Source organism: Saccopteryx bilineata, chromosome 5, assembly GCF_036850765.1.
Source record: "Saccopteryx bilineata isolate mSacBil1 chromosome 5, mSacBil1_pri_phased_curated, whole genome shotgun sequence".
Lineage (NCBI taxonomy): Eukaryota > Metazoa > Chordata > Mammalia > Chiroptera > Emballonuridae > Saccopteryx > Saccopteryx bilineata.
Window position 1 is genome coordinate 263,481,024 of NC_089494.1, and position 17,816 is coordinate 263,498,839.

Below are 17,816 nucleotides of genomic sequence, written 5' to 3' on the forward strand. Positions count from 1 at the left end.
CAGATCGGGCGGGCGAGGTAGCGTCTGTGCCCGGCCTGGGTCTGGTGCCCATGTGATGAAGGCAGAGCTGAAGGGGGCAGCACAGAGCACCCTACGGGAGCCCGGTAGGGGCCACCAGGCGGTCCTGCCCAGCCCCTTCCCCGCTGAGGGCCGCGGTCCCCACCTGTGCCCGGGAGAGAGAAAGCCCCGATGGGCCTCCTGCCCAGGGCCCAAGGGAGGCGCTGCCCGGCCCCGCCAGCTGGACGGTTTGGAGGAGCCGTGGAAAGATGAGGTCATGGGGACGGAGGGTGTCACTTGTTTACGGTACGACACCCAAAGCCAGAGCTGCCGTGCGGAGGGCCACCCGCAGTCCCCTGGGCAGCTGGCACTGGGAGGCCCTCGCAGGGAGGCCTCGGTCATCGGCGGGCACGCCTGGAAGGCTCCGGCCAGTGAGGATGCGACGCGTGGTCACCTGTGAGCTGCTCAGGGAACTGCGTGCGGAGGTCCGACGCTGTGCCCAGCAGCAGGCGTCCTAAATGCGGGCTGAGGGGTCACAGAGGAAATGCCCGCCTGGAAAACTGTCCTTGAAGGAGGCAGAGGAGGGCAGGGCACCTGCTCACAGCTCCCACAAAGGCACCAGTGCACAGAGCCCTTGTAGGGTTGGGCCCACGGACCACTGAGGAAGGGGAGCCCCCGAGGACGGAGACCTAAGGATGACCCATGGAGGGTGATTGGGGCCGCAGGGCAGGCCGAGAGGAGTCGCCTTCCCAGCACCGGGCTGGGTACCCACTGACCTCGACATCCCTGCCCAGCAGCCCACCTGCCCCACGCCCTTCACTGAGAAATCACTCTGGATATGGCCGGCCCCCTCCGTCCCCTGTGGTGGTCCCAGGGCCTTTGCATGCAGACCAGCTGGTCATCCCAGCAGGCATGCCAGTCTCTGCCGGCCCTGCCTCGGGCTCCAACGTGCCCACATCCCCAGCCGTGCCCAACAGCCGGCAGGAGAGGCTTCAAGTGCAATCCTCACCCACGGCAGGGAGGTCCACAGGTCCCCCGGCCCAGCCAGGCCTGGCCCATGGACCCCAAGACCCCAGCCTGGCCTTCTTCCACCCCCTTTCTGGAAGGGGCAGGCTCCCTGGCTGGACCTCGGTGAACAGAAGGGAATGATTGGGCCACGATGGTCCCAAGAGAGCTTCGAGGAGCGACGTGGCCAGCAGGCGGGGGGCCAAGGCAGGGGGGAGACAAGTAGTCCTAATGAGAAACAGAGGGAGCTGGCCGCCCCGTCCTTCCTGGCAGGTCCCCTCCGTCCCAAACGCCGCGGGGCCAGGTGGGGCGAAGGTCTCTGCTGTGAGCCTCTGGGCCCACCCATGCCCGGGCTCTTTGGCAGGGAGTTCAACGGTGAGTGTGAGAACCTACTGTGCGCTGCAATGCCCTCACCAAACCAGAGCATGGTTGGTTTAGTTTTCAGGACAGCTCTGTCCTCTTCACTGTACAGATGAGGGAACTGAGACCAGGGACCACCCCCGTTCACAGAGCCCTGGAGGCACCCATGCTCTTAACCTTCCACCCTGCACTCGTGTCCAGGACAACGACACCCAGAGCCGACAGGAGGAGGGGACAGTCTGCTTCCCGCAAGGGTCCCCCGCAGCATCGCGGGCCCCTGAGGTCGTGTGCACCCTGCACTGCACCCCGAGTTGGAAGAGGTGCGTGGTCAGCTCTCGCTTGCTGAGAGGGCTGTGGAGACCTAGGAGGGACTGATCCAGGGCCACCAGGGCCACCAGGGCCACCAGGGCCACCAGGGCCAGGAGTCTGCTGGGGAGAGCCCCCGCTCCAGGGTGGGTGGGACGGAGCAGGGATGACAATTCTAGAAGCGCCACCCACTGCAGGCCCACTGTGCGCCCGCCAGGCGCTCAGCATCCACGCGCTCCCAGAGTCCTCACCGCCCTGACCCAGTGGGCGCCCGGGTCCTGCAGGAATGAGTGTCCCAGCTTCCCGAGGCCGTTTTCTGATCCACTCCCCTCACGAGGTCCCAGCGCCTCCGTGCTAAACAGACTTGAGGTTAAGTGAAGAGTTAGTCCTTGGAGGGGATTCCGGGATTTGGTAGCCTGGCTTCTGTGACTGTTTGCAAAAACCAAGACTTGGACCTGGCCGGTTGGCTCAGTGGTAGAGCGTCGGCCTGGCGTGTAGGAGTCCTGGGTTCGATTCCTGATCAGGGCACACAGAAGAAGTGCCCATCTGCTTCTCCACCCCTCCCCCTCTCCTTCCTCTCTGTCTCTCTCTTCCCCTCCCACAGCCAAGGCTCCATTGGAGCAGAGTTGGCCCCGGGCGCTGAGGACGGCCTCTGCCTCAGGCGCTAGAATGGCTCTGGTTGCAACAGAGCGATGCCCCAGAGGGGCAGAGCATCGTCCCGGTGGGCATGCCGGGTGGATCCCGGTTGGGCACATGCAGGAGTCTGTCTGACTGCCTCCCCGTTTCCAACTTCAGAAAAATACAAAAAACACAAAAAAACCAAGACTTGCTTTTCCTACTTCAGGGACAGAGGGGTGAGGGCCAGGTAAGACCGTTCAGAAGTTAAGTTTATCTGTACCTTAATTTTTGAGTCGGTAAACAGAAGGGAAAGGTCCCGTCTAAAGAATTGGGGATCAGATTGGCTTGAACCTGACGAGGGCGAGGCTCCCGAGATGATGAGGGTGCGGCCCTTGTAACTTCAGCTTCCGCCCGAGTCTTTCCGTAGGAAAATGACTCTCAGACTAGAATTCTATACCCAGTACCATAAACTGAATGTCTGTGTCCCCCCCCTCCAAATTCCTATTTTGAAACCCTGCCCCCCGATGTGATGGGATTTGGAGGAGATGAGGTCATAAGAGTGGAGCCGCCATGAATGCGATTAGTGTCCTCGTAAAAGAGACATCAGAGAAACAGCGAGAAGACCCCCATCCAGGAGCCAAAGAAATGAGCTCCCACAAGATGCCGAATCAGCCAGCACCTTGATCTTGGGGTCCCGGGCTCTAGAACCATGAGAAATAAGTCTGTTGTTTCAAAGCCCACCCTGGACCCCCCACCCCACCCCAGCCCTCCTTACATCCAGGCTGGTATTCTTTTATAGCAGCCAGACCGACCGAGACAGCGGCCAAACGATCCACCCAGCGTGGAGGACGGGATGGTCCTTCTCAGACAGCCGAGGTCACAGCCTGTCATCTCCCCCGCACCCTTGTAAGAAACTAAACAGAGGACCAGCTCCCGCCCAGGAAAACACAGGACACTCCACGTACCGAAGGCCTAAGATTCGGACGAGAGGCAGAGCGTTTGGCATTGCATTAGAAATAAGTACATTAAAAAAAAAAACAACCCCAGATAAAATAGCACAGCGATCGATAACTACAGGGGAGAACGTCCTCAGAGCGTGCGGCATGGCTCTGGCCGTGGGTGGGCACGCACTGGCGTGATGGTGCGGACTGAACGTAAACCACAGGCCCTCTGCCGCTGGGGGAGGGGTGTGCTGGGAAGGAGGTGTGTGGGGTGGGGCAGGGGATGAGAGGGCACAAACGTCCCCTCCAGAAGGGAAGTCGGTGGACCCTGGTGACAGGGAAGGCCAGGAGCAGCAATACAAAACATTTCGGAATACAGACACAAATACCAAAAGACTTAGTTTAAAAAAAAACAAAAATGGGGGGGGGGGAGGAAGTGTTTGTTGTCTCTTGGGAAGAATATTTGGAGTGGGTGGGGTGGGGTGGGGGGGCAGGGGACTGCTGGTTTTTGTAACAAGCCAGGGGAATTATTAACTCTTTAGATGACATGCACACACAACTCTGAAAGAAACGGAGACAGAAATGTTTTCCTGTGAGACGTACAGAAGGAAGAGCTCAGGGTAGCCAGAGGGAGGTTTGCCCAAGAGGCACACGGGACCCCTGCCTGGCCAAGGAGGGAGGAGGGGGAGGAGGGGGAGGAGGGAGAGGAGGAGGAGGGGAAGGAGGGAAAGGAGGGGAAGGAGGGGAAGGAGAAGGAGGAGGGGGAAGAGGGGAAGGAGGGGAAGGGGGAGGAGGAGGGGGAGGAGGGGAAGGAGGAGGAGGGGGAAGAGAGGGAGGAGGGGTAGGAGGAGGAGGGGGAGGAGGGGAGGAGAGGAGGAGGGGGAGGAGGAGGAGGGGGAGGAGGGGAGGAGGAGGAGGGGGAGGAGGGGGAGGAGAAGGAGGAGGGGGAGGAGAAGGAGGAGGGGGGAGGGGGAGGAGGGGAGGAGGAGGGAGGGAGCAGAGACCTAAGACCAGGTAGGTGTGGGGCTCTTTGCTCCGTGGGGTGTGTCCACTTTCCTGCCCACAGTTGGGAGGAGACACGTGGCTGAGTGCCCTGAGATGGTGGGGAGCATGCGGGGTCTCAGCAGAGACCATGCGGGGTGGACACAGGGGACAGGGACAGCCTTTGCACCTTGCTCTCACCTCCCTTAGATTGCAACTGGAGACCTGAGGGCGGGGGCCGTGGACAAGCCTGGGCAAGCCCTGGGGCTCAGTGCTGTGAGCTAACTTGGCCAGCACCTCCATCCCCCACCCCTACCCCCCACCCCCCACCCCCCACCGCGGGGCTGGGCCCTCACCCTGCCTCCGCCAGCGCCAGGCGAAGCCAACACGGATTTCTTCCTGTTTGAAACACATGGGAGCAAGGGCCAAAACTCATTTGTATTCCGAGAGAAAGACAACGTTCCGGTCCCGCTGCCCCAGTGTGGGAACGAACACCCTGCGTGCGGGGGCGGGGGCGGAGCTGCACTCACAGGCCTGGCCGTCCTCTGGGCTCTGAGCAGCTTCCTTCCAGTTACTGGCAGATTCTGCAGCTCCTGACAACAGCTGGGAGCACTCTGCCTTCTCCCACAAGCGCCTTGGCCAACACGAGGATGCAGTTTGCCCATTTCTGAGCCCGCCGAGACTGTGTACTCGAGTGGCCCCAGTGGCGACTGGCGCGGGCGCTGAGGGGCCACACGGGGCGACCCCACGGGCTGGGTCCTGTGCCGAGCACTTCACAGTGGCAGGCTCTGAGGGTTGCTGCCCACCACCCTCCACGTCACAGCTGGGGGTCTGAACCCTAGACGCTGCCGCCCGTTGTCCCATCTGCCCACAAGGAACAGCTGCTCACCGGCTGTCACCCCTTTCTCCCCAGGGCCACGTGCAACCCACCCCCAGCAGCCCTAGAACCTTCTTCCCACGTGGGATGGTAGGGGATCACGGTCAGCGGCTGGGGCCCCGTGGGAGTCTCTGCCATCTCTGTGCACCTGCCCTGGCCACCCTGGGCCCCGCCCTGCCCCAGCCCTACCGACCCCACAGCCCAGGCCTCTGTTCTCACTCACTGTTTTCCTCAGGGGTCACCTCTCCCCTCACTGGGATGTCAATGCCACGGGGGCACCCCTGTCCCCGGACGGTGCCCAGAGCAGGGCAGGAGCTGAACAAGCACGGGCTGACCTAGGGAACCCAGGATCCGACTCATATCTTGAAGGGCCACTGCTGGAAAAGGGTCAGAGAGGGCAGATGCAGGACCAGGGGCCCCGGCCCCCGGGAAGCACGAGGGAGGGGAGCTTGGAGGAGGGGGTGCTGACCTCGGGGCTCAGGAGGGCTGCTGAAGGGGGTGTGGCCTGGTCTGGTCAGCCTGGCTGAGCACATTCAGGGCCGGTGCAGCACAATGACTCCCATCAGGGGCTCTGTGAGGACGCCTCGCTTCCCTGCTGAGGGGACACGGCCTTAAAGGAGCATCAGTGGAGGGCTGGGGTCCTGGACGCTCATCCCTGTGCCCCAGGCACCTGGCCCACCGAGGCCTTCACTCAACAACGGCTAACTTGTCACATACGTGTGAGGCTCTGCAACCACCCAGAGGACAACCAGAGTGGTGACCCAGCCACACCCACCAGTGACCGAGTCCGTGGGACAGAACTACAGCCACAGGGCTGGGCGGGAGGTAGAGCGAGGGTCACTCTGGGAACGGCCTCCAGAAGAGGACCTGCTGCTGGGAGGACGGTGAGGGGAACAGTGTTGGAGGCAGAGGGAACAGCCTGTGCAAAGGCTCTGAGCAGGAGCCCCAGCTGGCCCCGTGTCCTGACCGGATTCTGGGAGCCCTTGGCCCGTCATGCAGCTTAGTGCAGCCACGACTCGAGGTGACATTTTCAGCACAGTTGCTCGTGTTGCTCACGCAGCCGACAGCAGCCTGGCGGGCGCGCCGCCGAAATCCTGTTTCGTGTTTTTCGTTTGTGTTTTTCTTTTTAAGGAAAAACAGCTGCAAGGCCGAGAGAGAGAGAGAGAGAGAGAGAGAGAGAGAGAGAGAGAGAGAGAGAGGATTTTTTTTTTTTTGTATTTTTCTGAAGCCGGAAACGGGGAAAGACAGTCAGACTCCCGCATGAGCCCGACCAGGATTCACCCAGCACGCCCACCAGGGGGTGATGCTCTGCCCCTCCGGGGCCTTGCTTTGCCGTGACCAGAGCCACTCTAGCGCCTGGGGCAGAGGCCAAGGAGCCATCCCCAGCGCCCAGGCCATCTTTTGCTTCAATGGAGCCTTGGCTGCGGGAGGGGAAGAGAGAGACAGAGAGGAAGGAGAAGGGGTGGGGTGGAGAAGCAGATGGGCGCTTCTCCTGTGTGCCCTGGCTGGGAATCGAACCCGGGACTTCTGCACGCCAGGCTGACGCTCTACCGCTGAGCCAACCGGCCAGGGCCGAGACAGGATGTTTTGAAGAAACTTTTTTTTTTAATTTTTTTTTAAATTTATCTATTTTTAGAAAGGAGAGACAGAGAGGGAGAGAGAGACAGAGAGAAGGGAGGAGGAGCAGGAAGCATCAACTCCCATTTGTGCCTTGACCAGGCAAGCCCAGGGATTTGAACTGGCGACCTCTGTGTTTCCAGGTCGACGCTTTATCCACTGCGCCACCACAGGTCAGGCCTTGAAGAAACTTCTGATCCTACACGCTGGCTTTCAAACTCAGGACCAGGTCCCCAAACAGTCCTCTCGCTCGGGGCTGGCCGCAGCGATGGCCATGCACGGGCGGGGCTGAGCTGCCCGTCCAGTGGTCAGCAGCAGGGTGACAGTTCTGCTCCTCGGGCCTCAGACACGGGCCGACAGGACCAGCACCGCCCCTCGTGTTCCTAGGACAAGATCATCCCCTGCTGGCCGAGGGCCTCGGACCAGCTCGCTCAGTGCGTCTCCCACGTGTTCTGAGGAGCCCCCACTCGCTGGGCCGGTCTGAGCGTCCCCCGGGCATGGGGCCCATCCTTCCTGCTCCCACCCGCCCAGGCTGCACCATCCTCCTCAAGACGACCCCTTGCAGTGGTGACAGGACCACCAGCAGCAGCAGCAGGTGACCACTTAACCAAACGTCCAACGTGCGCTGGGCCCATTGTCTCCCGGACGCCTCCCGGGATGCCCTGCCATGTGGGTGATGCCACCCATTTTACACATGGGAAAACTGAGGCATCAAATGCCGCATCACTGGCCTGAGCCCCAGGGGTGGGGGCCAGGAGCTCTGATGTCAGCATGAGAGTTCTCCCCCCCCCCCCCGGGTATCCGGGTCCTGCTGGAGAGGGGGCGGAGAGGCAGCAGGGCTTAGGTTAGGGAAGGGTGCTGGGCTGGAAGTCCAAGCTGGGTTGGCAGCCTGGGGTGGGCGCTAATGAGAAGGGCAGCCTCTACCTGCCCCTTCCCCGCCGCAGTACAGGACAGCCGAGTGAGAGGGGCCACGTAGCGACCTTGGGGACAGAGACACGAGGAGGTCCAGGGAGGGTCCAATCTGAGGGGGCCGCGGGTGGGGCTGGCTGGCTGGTGCCAGGCCTCGGAGGGGGACACAGTGGGGGCACACCCTCTGGGCAGGGGTGGTGGACGCCAGCTCAGAGGGGGGAGGAGAGGGAGGGGCCCCCGAGAGAGGAGCCCCTGGAGCCCTCGGCAGGACCGGGGTCCAGGGCTCGAGGGTGGCTCCTGGGTGTGTCCGGATGGGGATGCCCAGGGTGTGCCCCTCCCTGGAGAGGAGGGAGAGGAGCGAGTCTGGCGCTTTGGGGCCTGCGCACAGCTGCCTGGGGAGCCGGGACCTTACAGAGCCGTTCCAGGCCCCGCAGCTGCCCTCGTCTTCTCAGCCCTGGAACTGGAACCCCCGCTGTCTGGAACAGGCGTCGTCCATCCAGGGGCAGGCGGGGGCAGCTGAAGGGCTTCCGGGCGTGATGACAGTCAGTCACTTTCTGAAAACCTTCCCAGAAACCCCGTCCCCAGACGCACGCCTACACCTCGCCGCCCAGGGCAGGAGGCACAGGGAGCTTGTTTGCCTGGGCAGCTACCACCAGGAACCAGGCTGAGAGGGACCCTCCCTGGTCCTGGAGGCAGGCTGCTCGAGTCCAGGTGTGAGCAGCGGCGTGTCTCCTGAGGTCTCTGTCCTACGTGCGAAGACAGCCCCTCCCTCCCAGTGTGCGCCCATGGCCGTCCCTCTGTGTGTCTGTCCTCTCCCAGTGTGCGCCCATGGCCGTCCCTCTGTGTGTCTGTCCCCTCTCCCAGTGTGCGCCCATGGCCGTCCCTCTGAGTGTCTGTCCCCTCTCCCAGTGTGCTCCCATGGCCGTCCCTCTGAGTGTCCTCTCCCAGTGTGCGCCCATGGCCGTCCCTCTGGGTGTCTGTCCTCTCCCGGTGTGTTCCCATGGCCGTCCCTCTGAGTGTCTGTCCCCTGTCCCGGTGTGCTCGCATGGCCGTCCCTCTGAGTGTCTGTCCTCTCCCGGTGTGCTCCCATGGCCGTCCCTCTGAGTGTCTGTCCCCTGTCCCGGTGTGCGCCCATGGCCGTCCCTCTGAGTGTCTGTCCTCTCCCGGTGTGCTCCCATGGCCGTCCCTCTGAGTGTCTGTCCTCTCCCGGTGTGCTCCCATGGCCGTCCCTCTGAGTGTCTGTCCTCTCCTGGTGTGCTCCCATGGCCGTCCCTCTGAGTGTCCTCTCCCGGTGTGCTCCCATGGCCGTCCCTCTGAGTGTCCTCTCCCGGTGTGCGCCCATGGCCGTCCCTCTGAGTGTCTGTCCTCTCCCGGTGTGCTCCCATGGCCGTCCCTCTGAGTGTCTGTCCCCTCTCCCAGTGTGCGCCCATGGCCGTCCCTCTGAGTGTCTGTCCCCTCTCCCTGTGTGCTCCCATGGCCGTCACTCTGAGTGTCTGTCCCCTGTCCCGGTGTGCGCCCAAGGCCGTCCCTCTGAGTGTCTGTCCTCTACGGTGTGCGCCCAAGGCCGTCCCTCTGAGTGTCCTCTCCCGGTGTGCTCCCATGGCCGTCCCTCTGAGTGTCCTCTCCCGGTGTGCTCCCATGGCCGTCCCTCTGAGTGTCCTCTCCCGGTGTGCACCCATGGCCGTCCCTCTGGGTGTCTGTCCTCTCCCGGTGTTCTCCCATGGCCGTCCCTCTGAGTGTCCTCTCCCGGTGTGCACCCATGGCCGTCCCTCTGAGTGTCTGTCCCCTGTCCCGGTGTGCTCCCATGGCCGTCCCTCTGAGTGTCTGTCCCCTCTCCCAGTGTGCTCCCATGGCCGTCCCTCTGAGTGTCTGTCCCCTCTCCCAGTGTGCGCCCATGGCCGTCCCTCTGAGTGTCTGTCCCCTCTCCCAGTGTGCGCCCAAGGCCGTCCCTCTGAGTGTCTGTCCTCTACGGTGTGCGCCCAAGGCCGTCCCTCTGAGTGTCTGTCCTCTCCCGGTGTGCACCCAAGGCCGTCCCTCTGAGTGTCTGTCCCCTCTCCCGGTGTGCTCCCATGGCCGTCCCTCTGAGTGTCTGTCCCCTCTCCCGGTGTGCTCCCATGGCCGTCCCTCTGAGTGTCCTCTCCCGGTGTGCACCCAAGGCCGTCCCTCTGAGTGTCTGTCCCCTCTCCCAGTGTGCTCCCATGGCCGTCCCTCTGAGTGTCTGTCCCCTCTCCCAGTGTGCTCCCATGGCCGTCCCTCTGAGTGTCCTCTCCCGGTGTGCGCCCAAGGCCGTCCCTCTGAGTGTCTGTCCCCTCTCCCGGTGTGCTCCCATGGCCGTCCCTCTGAGTGTCCTCTCCCGGTGTGCGCCCGTGGCCGTCCCTCTGAGTGTCTGTCCCCTCTCCCGGTGTGCTCCCATGGCCGTCCCTCTGAGTGTCCCCTCTCCCGGTGTGCTCCCATGGCCGTCCCTCTGAGTGTCTGTCCCCTCTCCCAGTGTGCGCCCATGGCCGTCCCTCTGAGTGTCTGTCCCCTCTCCCTGTGTGCTCCCATGGCCGTCCCTCTGAGTGTCTGTCCCCTCTCCCTGTGTGCTCCCATGGCCGTCCCTCTGAGTGTCTGTCCCCTCTCCCTGTGTGCTCCCATGGCCGTCACTCTGAGTGTCTGTCCCCTGTCCCGGTGTGCTTCCATGGCCGTCCCTCTGAGTGTCTGTCCCCTCTCCCAGTGTGCTCCCATGGCCGTCCCTCTGAGTGTCCTCTCCCGGTGTGCTCCCATGGCCGTCCCTCTGAGTGTCTGTCCCTTCTCCCGGTGTGCTCCCATGGCCGTCCCTCTCAGTGTCTGTCCCCTCTCCCGGTGTGCGCCCATGGCCGTCCCTCTGAGTGTCTGTCCCCTCTCCCGGTGTGCGCCCATGGCCGTCCCTCTGAGTGTCTGTCCTCTCCCAGTGTGCGCCCATGGCCGTCCCTCTGAGTGTCTGTCCTCTCCCGGTGTGCTCCCATGGCTGTCCCTCTCAGTGTCTGTCCCCTCTCCCGGTGTGCTCTCATGGCAGTCCCTCTGAGTGTCTGTCCCCTCTCCCGGTGTGCTCCCATGGCCGTCCCTCTGAGTGTCTGTCCTCGCCCAGTGTGCTCCCCTGGCCGTCCCTCTGAGTGTCTGTCCTCGCCCAGTGTGCTCCCCTGGCCGTCCCTCTGAGTGTCTGTCCTCTCCCGGTGTGCTCCCATGGCCGTCCCTCTCAGTGTCTGTCCCCTCTCCCGGTGTGCTCTCATGGCAGTCCCTCTGAGTGTCTGTCCCCTCTCCCGGTGTGCGCCCATGGCCGTCCCTCTGAGTGTCTGTCCTCGCCCAGTGTGCTCCCCTGGCCGTCCCTCTGAGTGTCTGTCCTCTCCCGGTGTGCTCCCATGGCCGTCCCTCTCAGTGTCTGTCCCCTCTCCCGGTGTGCTCTCATGGCAGTCCCTCTGAGTGTCTGTCCCCTCTCCCGGTGTGCTCCCATGGCCGTCCCTCTGAGTGTCTGTCCTCGCCCAGTGTGCTCCCCTGGCCGTCCCTCTGAGTGTCTGTCCTCGCCCAGTGTGCTCCCCTGGCCGTCCCTCTGAGTGTCTGTCCCCTGTCCCGGTGTGCTCCCGTGGCCGTCCCTCTGAGTGTCTGTCCTCTCTCCCAGTGTGCTCCCATGGCCGTCCCTCTGAGTGTCTGTCCTCTCCCGGTGTGCTCCCCTGGCCATCCCTCTGAGTGTCTGTCCCCTCTCCTGGTGTGCTCCCGTGGCCGTCCCTCTGAGTGTCTGTCCCCTCTCCCAGTGTGCTCCCATGGCCGTCCCTCTGAGTGTCTGTCCCCTCTCCCTGTGTGCTCCCCTGGCCGTCCCTCTGAGTGTCTGTCCCCTCTCTCAGTGTGCTCCCATGGCCGTCCCTCTGAGTGTCTGTCCCTTCTCCCGGTGTGCTCCCATGGCCGTCCCTCTGAGTGTCTGTCCCCTCTCCCAGTGTGCTCCCTTGGCCGTCCCTCTGAGTGTCTGTCATCTCCCGGTGTGCTCCCATGGCCGTCCCTCTGAGTGTCTGTCCCCTGTCCCGGTGTGCTCCCATGGCCGTCCCTCTGAGTGTCTGTCCTCTCCCGGTGTGCTCCCATGGCCGTCCCTCTGAGTGTCTGTCCCCTGTCCCGGTGTGCTCCCATGGCCGTCCCTCTGAGTTTCTGTCCTCTCCCAGTGTGCTCCCATGGCCGTCCCTCTGAGTGTCTGTCCCTTCTCCCGGTGTGCTCCCATGGCCGTCCCTCTCAGTGTCTGTCCCCTCTCCCGGTGTGCGCCCATGGCCGTCCCTCTGAGTGTCTGTCCTCTCCCGGTGTGCTCCCATGGCCGTCCCTCTGAGTGTCTGTCCCCTGTCCCGGTGTGCGCCCATGGCCGTCCCTCTCAGTGTCTGTCCCCTCTCCCGGTGTGCTCCCATGGCCGTCCCTCTGAGTGTCTGTCCCCTCTCCCGGTGTGCGCCCATGGCCATCCCTCTGAGTGTCTGTCCTCTCCCGGTGTGCTCCCATGGCCGTCCCTCTGAGTGTCTGTCCCCTGTCCCGGTGTGCTCCCATGGCCGTCCCTCTGAGTGTCTGTCCCCTCTCCCAGTGTGCTCCCATGGCCGTCCCTCTGAGTGTCTGTCCTCTCCCGGTGTGCTCCCATGGCCGTCCCTCTGAGTGTCTGTCATCTCCCGGTGTGCGCCCATGGCCATCCCTCTGAGTGTCTGTCCCCTGTCCCGGTGTGCTCCCATGGCCGTCCCTCTGAGTGTCTGTCCTCTCCCGGTGTGCTCCCATGGCCGTCCCTCTGAGTGTCTGTCCCCTCTCCCGGTGTGCTCCCATGGCCGTCCCTCTGAGTGTCTGTCCTCTCCCGGTGTGCTCCCATGGCCGTCCCTCTGAGTGTCTGTCCTCTCCCGGTGTGCTCCCATGGCCGTCCCTCTCAGTGTCTGTCCCCTCTCCCGGTGTGCTCCCATGGCCATCCCTCTGAGTGTCTGTCCCCTCTCCCGGTGTGCTCCCATGGCTGTCCCTCTGAGTGTCTGTCCCCTGTCCCGGTGTGCTCCCATGGCTGTCCCTCTGAGTGTCTGTCCTCTCCCGGTGTGCTCCCATGGCCGTCCCTCTGTGTGTCTGTCCCCTGTCCCGGTGTGCTCCCATGGCTGTCCCTCTGAGTGTCTGTCATCTCCCGGTGTGCGCCCATGGCCGTCCCTCTCAGTGTCTGTCCTCTCCCGGTGTTCTCCCATGGCCGTCCCTCTGTGTGTCTGTCCCCTGTCCCGGTGTGCTCCCATGGCCGTCCCTCTGAGTGTCTGTCATCTCCCGGTGTGCGCCCATGGCCATCCCTCTGAGTGTCTGTCCCCTGTCCCGGTGTGCTCCCATGGCCGTCCCTCTGAGTGTCTGTCCCCTCTCCCTGTGTGCTCCCATGGCCGTCCCTCTGAGTGTCTGTCCCCTCTCCCTGTGTGCTCCCATGGCCGTCCCTCTGAGTGTCTGTCCCCTGTCCCGGTGTGCTCCCATGGCCGTCCCTCTGAGTGTCTGTCCCCTCTCCCTGTGTGCTCCCATGGCCGTCCCTCTGGGTGTCTGTCCCCTCCCCAGTGTGCTCCCATGGCCATCCCTCTGGGTGTCTGTTCCTCTATCTCTCCTGACAAGGACAGCACCCACATTGGACCAGGGTCCACCCTAAAGACCTCATTTCACCTTCATGACCTCTTTAAAGACCCCCATCTGCAAATACAGCCGTATTCTGGAGGGGCTGGGGGTAAGGACTTCAAAGTAGAAATTCAGGTTGGAGGCCAGAGTGCAGAGGACACAATTTGGCCCGTCACACCTGACCAGCCCAGCTACAGGTAAGGCTGGGGAGTCACGCGTGTCAGTTGGGCACTGCAAGCCAGCCCAAGGCCGCCACGACCCACGCACCAGGGAGGAAGGGGCGTCCTGCCCACGTGTCCGTGTGACGCTGCAGCCTGGGGCTCCTTCCTGGCTTGTCTGGGCTGAGCGCTGTGCTGCGAGGCAGTGGAATCTGTGGGCAGGCGCCCTCACCAGCTCCGCCAGGGCGGGCACCTTATGCCGAGGGAGGCTACACGCCATGAGGTTCCGGCTGGCTGCCCTCACGAGGGGCCTGAGCTGGCTGGAGCTTCTGAGTCTCTGCGGGTGTTTCATGAGCACCTCCCTTGTGCCCGGCCAGCCAGCCAGAGACAGACGCTGGAACACAGAGGAAGTCTGAGAGGGTGACTTCCAGCGGGGCCTGGATGCTGCACCAGCGTTCCCCAGGTGACGGCAATGTTGGCTGTACAAAGTCCCTGCAGTCTGCAGAGGGGCTGCAGGTCACCTTGGAAGGGGGGCCAGAGGTTTGGGTCTCCCCCCCCAGGGCAGTGGAGACTTTCACAGGGGAGGGCTCAGGTTTGCGCTGGACGAGAGCCCAGAGAGGAGGAAGAGGAGGAGGAGGAGGAGGAGGAGGAGGAGGAGGAGGAGGAGGAGGAATGAGGTCTGAAGGGCAGGGCTGGGCAGTGGGCAGTGCAGGCATGGGGCTGGGACAGGGGACAGATACTCAATATGACCCAGAGCAGGGGAGAAGGAAGGCAGGGAGGATGCTCCGGACACCTGGCGTGGCTGAGCATGAGGTCACTGTGGCTTCATGAGATGTGAGAAGAATGGCTCTGTGAGTAGCCCCTCAGCGCCAGCCTAGCAGGGACACGAGGGGCCATGTTCCCTGTTCTGCCCGCGGGGCTGTCTGTCCACCACTCCAGCTCCCCGGGGGGGACCACACCTGCCTGCTCAGCCTGGGGAGGGGGTGAGACCTGAGTCACCTGCACTGGGACCCCTGGCTCTCGGAGCCCCACCGGCCCTGTTCCATCCGCCCCCTCCACCTGGCCCTTCCTGGGCAGGCCCTGTGCTGGGCACTTCAGACATGGCGGCCGAGCCGGGGGCAGGGGAGACTGAGGCAGTGTCTGCGCACCGCTGCCTGCCGAGCAGGGGGCCCGCCTCCTCGTCACATCCCCTGGGGTCACGTCCCCTGGGGTCACACCACCCGGTCTGACATCCGGGGAGCAGATCCAACAGTCACGCAGCTGAGGGGTCTGGACCCTGTCGGCATGCAGTCAGTGGTCAGCACAGGGCTGGCCCGACTCAAGCTGGGGCTCCAGACACAGAGCAGGCGGCACCGGCAGGGGTCACCCGTCGCCTGGGGCGAGGCCGGAGGAGCAGGTGGCAGTTTCCAGAGGCCTCTCTTCCCAAGACGCTCGCCCACGGCATGGACGTTCTCAGACAGCCCTGCTCGCTCCCACCCACTCCCTGGGGGTGGCCCCACTCAAGTTCAGGCCCACAAACTGGACGGCCGTGACCCCACAAGGCGGCTCTGCACAATCCCCAGATCTTGGTGACGAGGGATAGGGAGATTCTCACGTTGGGGCAGAGCTGTTCCCGCTGTGCACGGGCTGCGGGGAGACCCCGAGCAAACTGACCAGACACCGATGCTGCTGACAGCTAGGTAGGACCCCCAGGCCCGCTTCCTGCCTGTCCCCACAGAGGTGTCCCCCTGTCTGGACAGTGTCACAGCTTCCTGAGCAAAGCATAATCTCTGTGGTCCAAGCCCCTGTGGGCCGGCCAGGCGGGGTGGGGGAGGGTGGGGTGGAGTGGGGACCACCCACAGAGCCGTTATCACCTCACCAGCATCTCTGTGGCTGTGGCTGCACACAGGAAAGGTGAGGTCCAGACTGGCACGTCTCCCATCCCCCAGTGCCCTCTCTGGGTTCACGGGTGCCTTCCTGGAGCGGGCTGTCCTCCCTGGAGATCAGTCTATCCGGTTCTAAACCCAGGCAGTGGTGTGCACGAGAGGAAGGCGCTGCAGGACTGAAGAAAAACACACAAGACACAACATAGAGAAGAGATGGGTCCAGGGGACTCCCGGCCTCCAGGACTGAGAGCCCAGAGCTCTGCGCCTCATCGTACTTATTCATGTCTTTGCTCATCAAGCAAATTAGCAGAGCCTGGGTCAAATTAGCAGAGCATCATGGGTTCAGGTGCAGAAAGGCTGATCAGCTAAAACCTTTCAGGTGTGCAGGATATGGCCACAGGGGTCAGCTGCTTCTTTTAAACACTCTTATCTGTGCTTGCCAGGGCTGCGTTCTGCCCCCCAGGACTTGGCCTTCCACAGTTCACACCAAAGACGTCCTGCCCTCACCTCCCCCTTATTCCCTTAGCCCTATCCCTCTGGGTCAGGGGTCCCCAAACTTTACACAGGGGGCCGGTTCACTGTCCCTCAGACCGTTGGAGGGCCACCACATACAGTGTTCCTCTCACTGACCACCAATGAAAGAGGTACTCCTTCCAGAAGTGCGGCGGGGGCTGGATAAATGGCTTCTGGGTCAGGGGTCCCCAAACTTTACACATGCAGCCTCCGGGCCGTATTTTGGGGACACCTGCTCTGGGTAGTGGAACCGGAAGTGGGAATCTGCCCATGCTGGGTGCAGTGTGCCCACTGCCAGAGGGCCTGTGGACAGCCACTGGGCCAGTTCCTGCCTGTGTCCTTATCTGAAAGGGGTGGAACCATCCAGCCCCGATGGGGCGCACAGACGTCACACAGGAATGGGTCCCTGTGCATTAATTAGTCCACTGGCAGCCACCCCACAGACGGGGCTCACAGACGTCACATAGGAATGGATCCCTGTGCAGCCACCCCACAGACGGGGCTCACAGACGTCACACAGGAATGGGTCCCTGTGCATTAATTAGTTCCCTGGCAGCCACCCCGCAGACGGGGCTCATAGACGTCACCCAGGAATGGATCCCCGTGCATTAATTAGTCCACTGGCAGCCACCCCGCAGACGGGGCTCACAGACGTCACCCAGGAATGGATCCCCGTGCATTAATTAGTTCACTGGCAGCCACCCCGCAGACGGGGTTCACAGACGTCACCCAGGAATGGATCCCCGTGCATTAATTAGTCCACTGGCAGCCACCCCGCAGACGGGGCTCACAGACGTCACACAGGAATGGATCCCCGTGCGTTAATTAGTCCACTGGCAGCCACCCCGCAGACGGGGCTCACAGACGTCACACAGGAATGGATCCCCGTGCGTTAATTAGTTCACTGGCAGCCACCCCGCAGACGGGGCTCACAGACGTCACACAGGAATGGATCCCCGTGCGTTAATTAGTTCACTGGCAGCCACCCCGCAGACGGGGCTCACAGACGTCACACAGGAATGGATCCCCGTGCGTTAATTAGTTCACTGGCAGCCACCCCGCAGACGGGGCTCACAGACGTCACACAGGAATGGATCCCCGTGCGTTAATTAGTTCCCTGGCAGCCACCCCGCAGACGGGGCTCACAGACGTCACACAGGAATGGATCCCCGTGCGTTAATTAGTTCCCTGGCAGCCACCCCGCAGACGGGGCTCACAGACGTCACACAGGAATGGATCCCCGTGCGTTAATTAGTCCACTGGCAGCCACCCCGCAGACGGGGCTCACAGACGTCACACAGGAATGGATCCCCGTGCGTTAATTAGTTCCCTGGCAGCCACCCCGCAGACGGGGCTCACAGACGTCACACAGGAATGGATCCCTGTGCATTAATTAGTCCACTGGCAGCCACCCCGCAGACGGGGCTCACAGACATCACCCAGGGATGGATCCCTGTGCAGCCACCCCACAGACGGGGCTCACAGACGTCACACAGGAATGGGTCCCTGTGCATTAATTAGTCCACTGGCAGCCACCCCACAGACGGGGCTCACAGATGTCACACGGGAATGGGTCCCTGTGCATTAATTAGTTCACTGGCAGCCACCCCACAGACGGGGCTCACAGATGTCACACAGGGATGGATCCCTGTGCAGCCACCCCACAGACAGGGCTCACAGACGTCACACAGGAATGGATCCCTGTGCGTTAATTACTTCACTGGCAGCCACCCCACAGACGGGGCTCACAGATGTCACCCAGGGATGGATCCCTGTGCAGCCACCCCACAGACAGGGCTCAAACACAAAGGCGGTTCTCTCTCTGTCCTGGAGGCTGGAGGCCCAGAACCAAGGTGTGCTGGGCAGGGGGTTCCTCCTGGCCCCTCTCTGTGGTGAGCGGACGGCCGTCTTCTTCCTGCGTCCTCACACGGTCACCCCTCGGTGAGTGTCTGTGTCCTAATCTCATAAGGACACCAGTCAGATGGGATCAGGATCCACCCAGATGACCTCATTTTACCTGAACCCCCTTTTAAAAAGCCCATCCAAACACAGCCACATTCAGAGGGGCTGCGGCTCA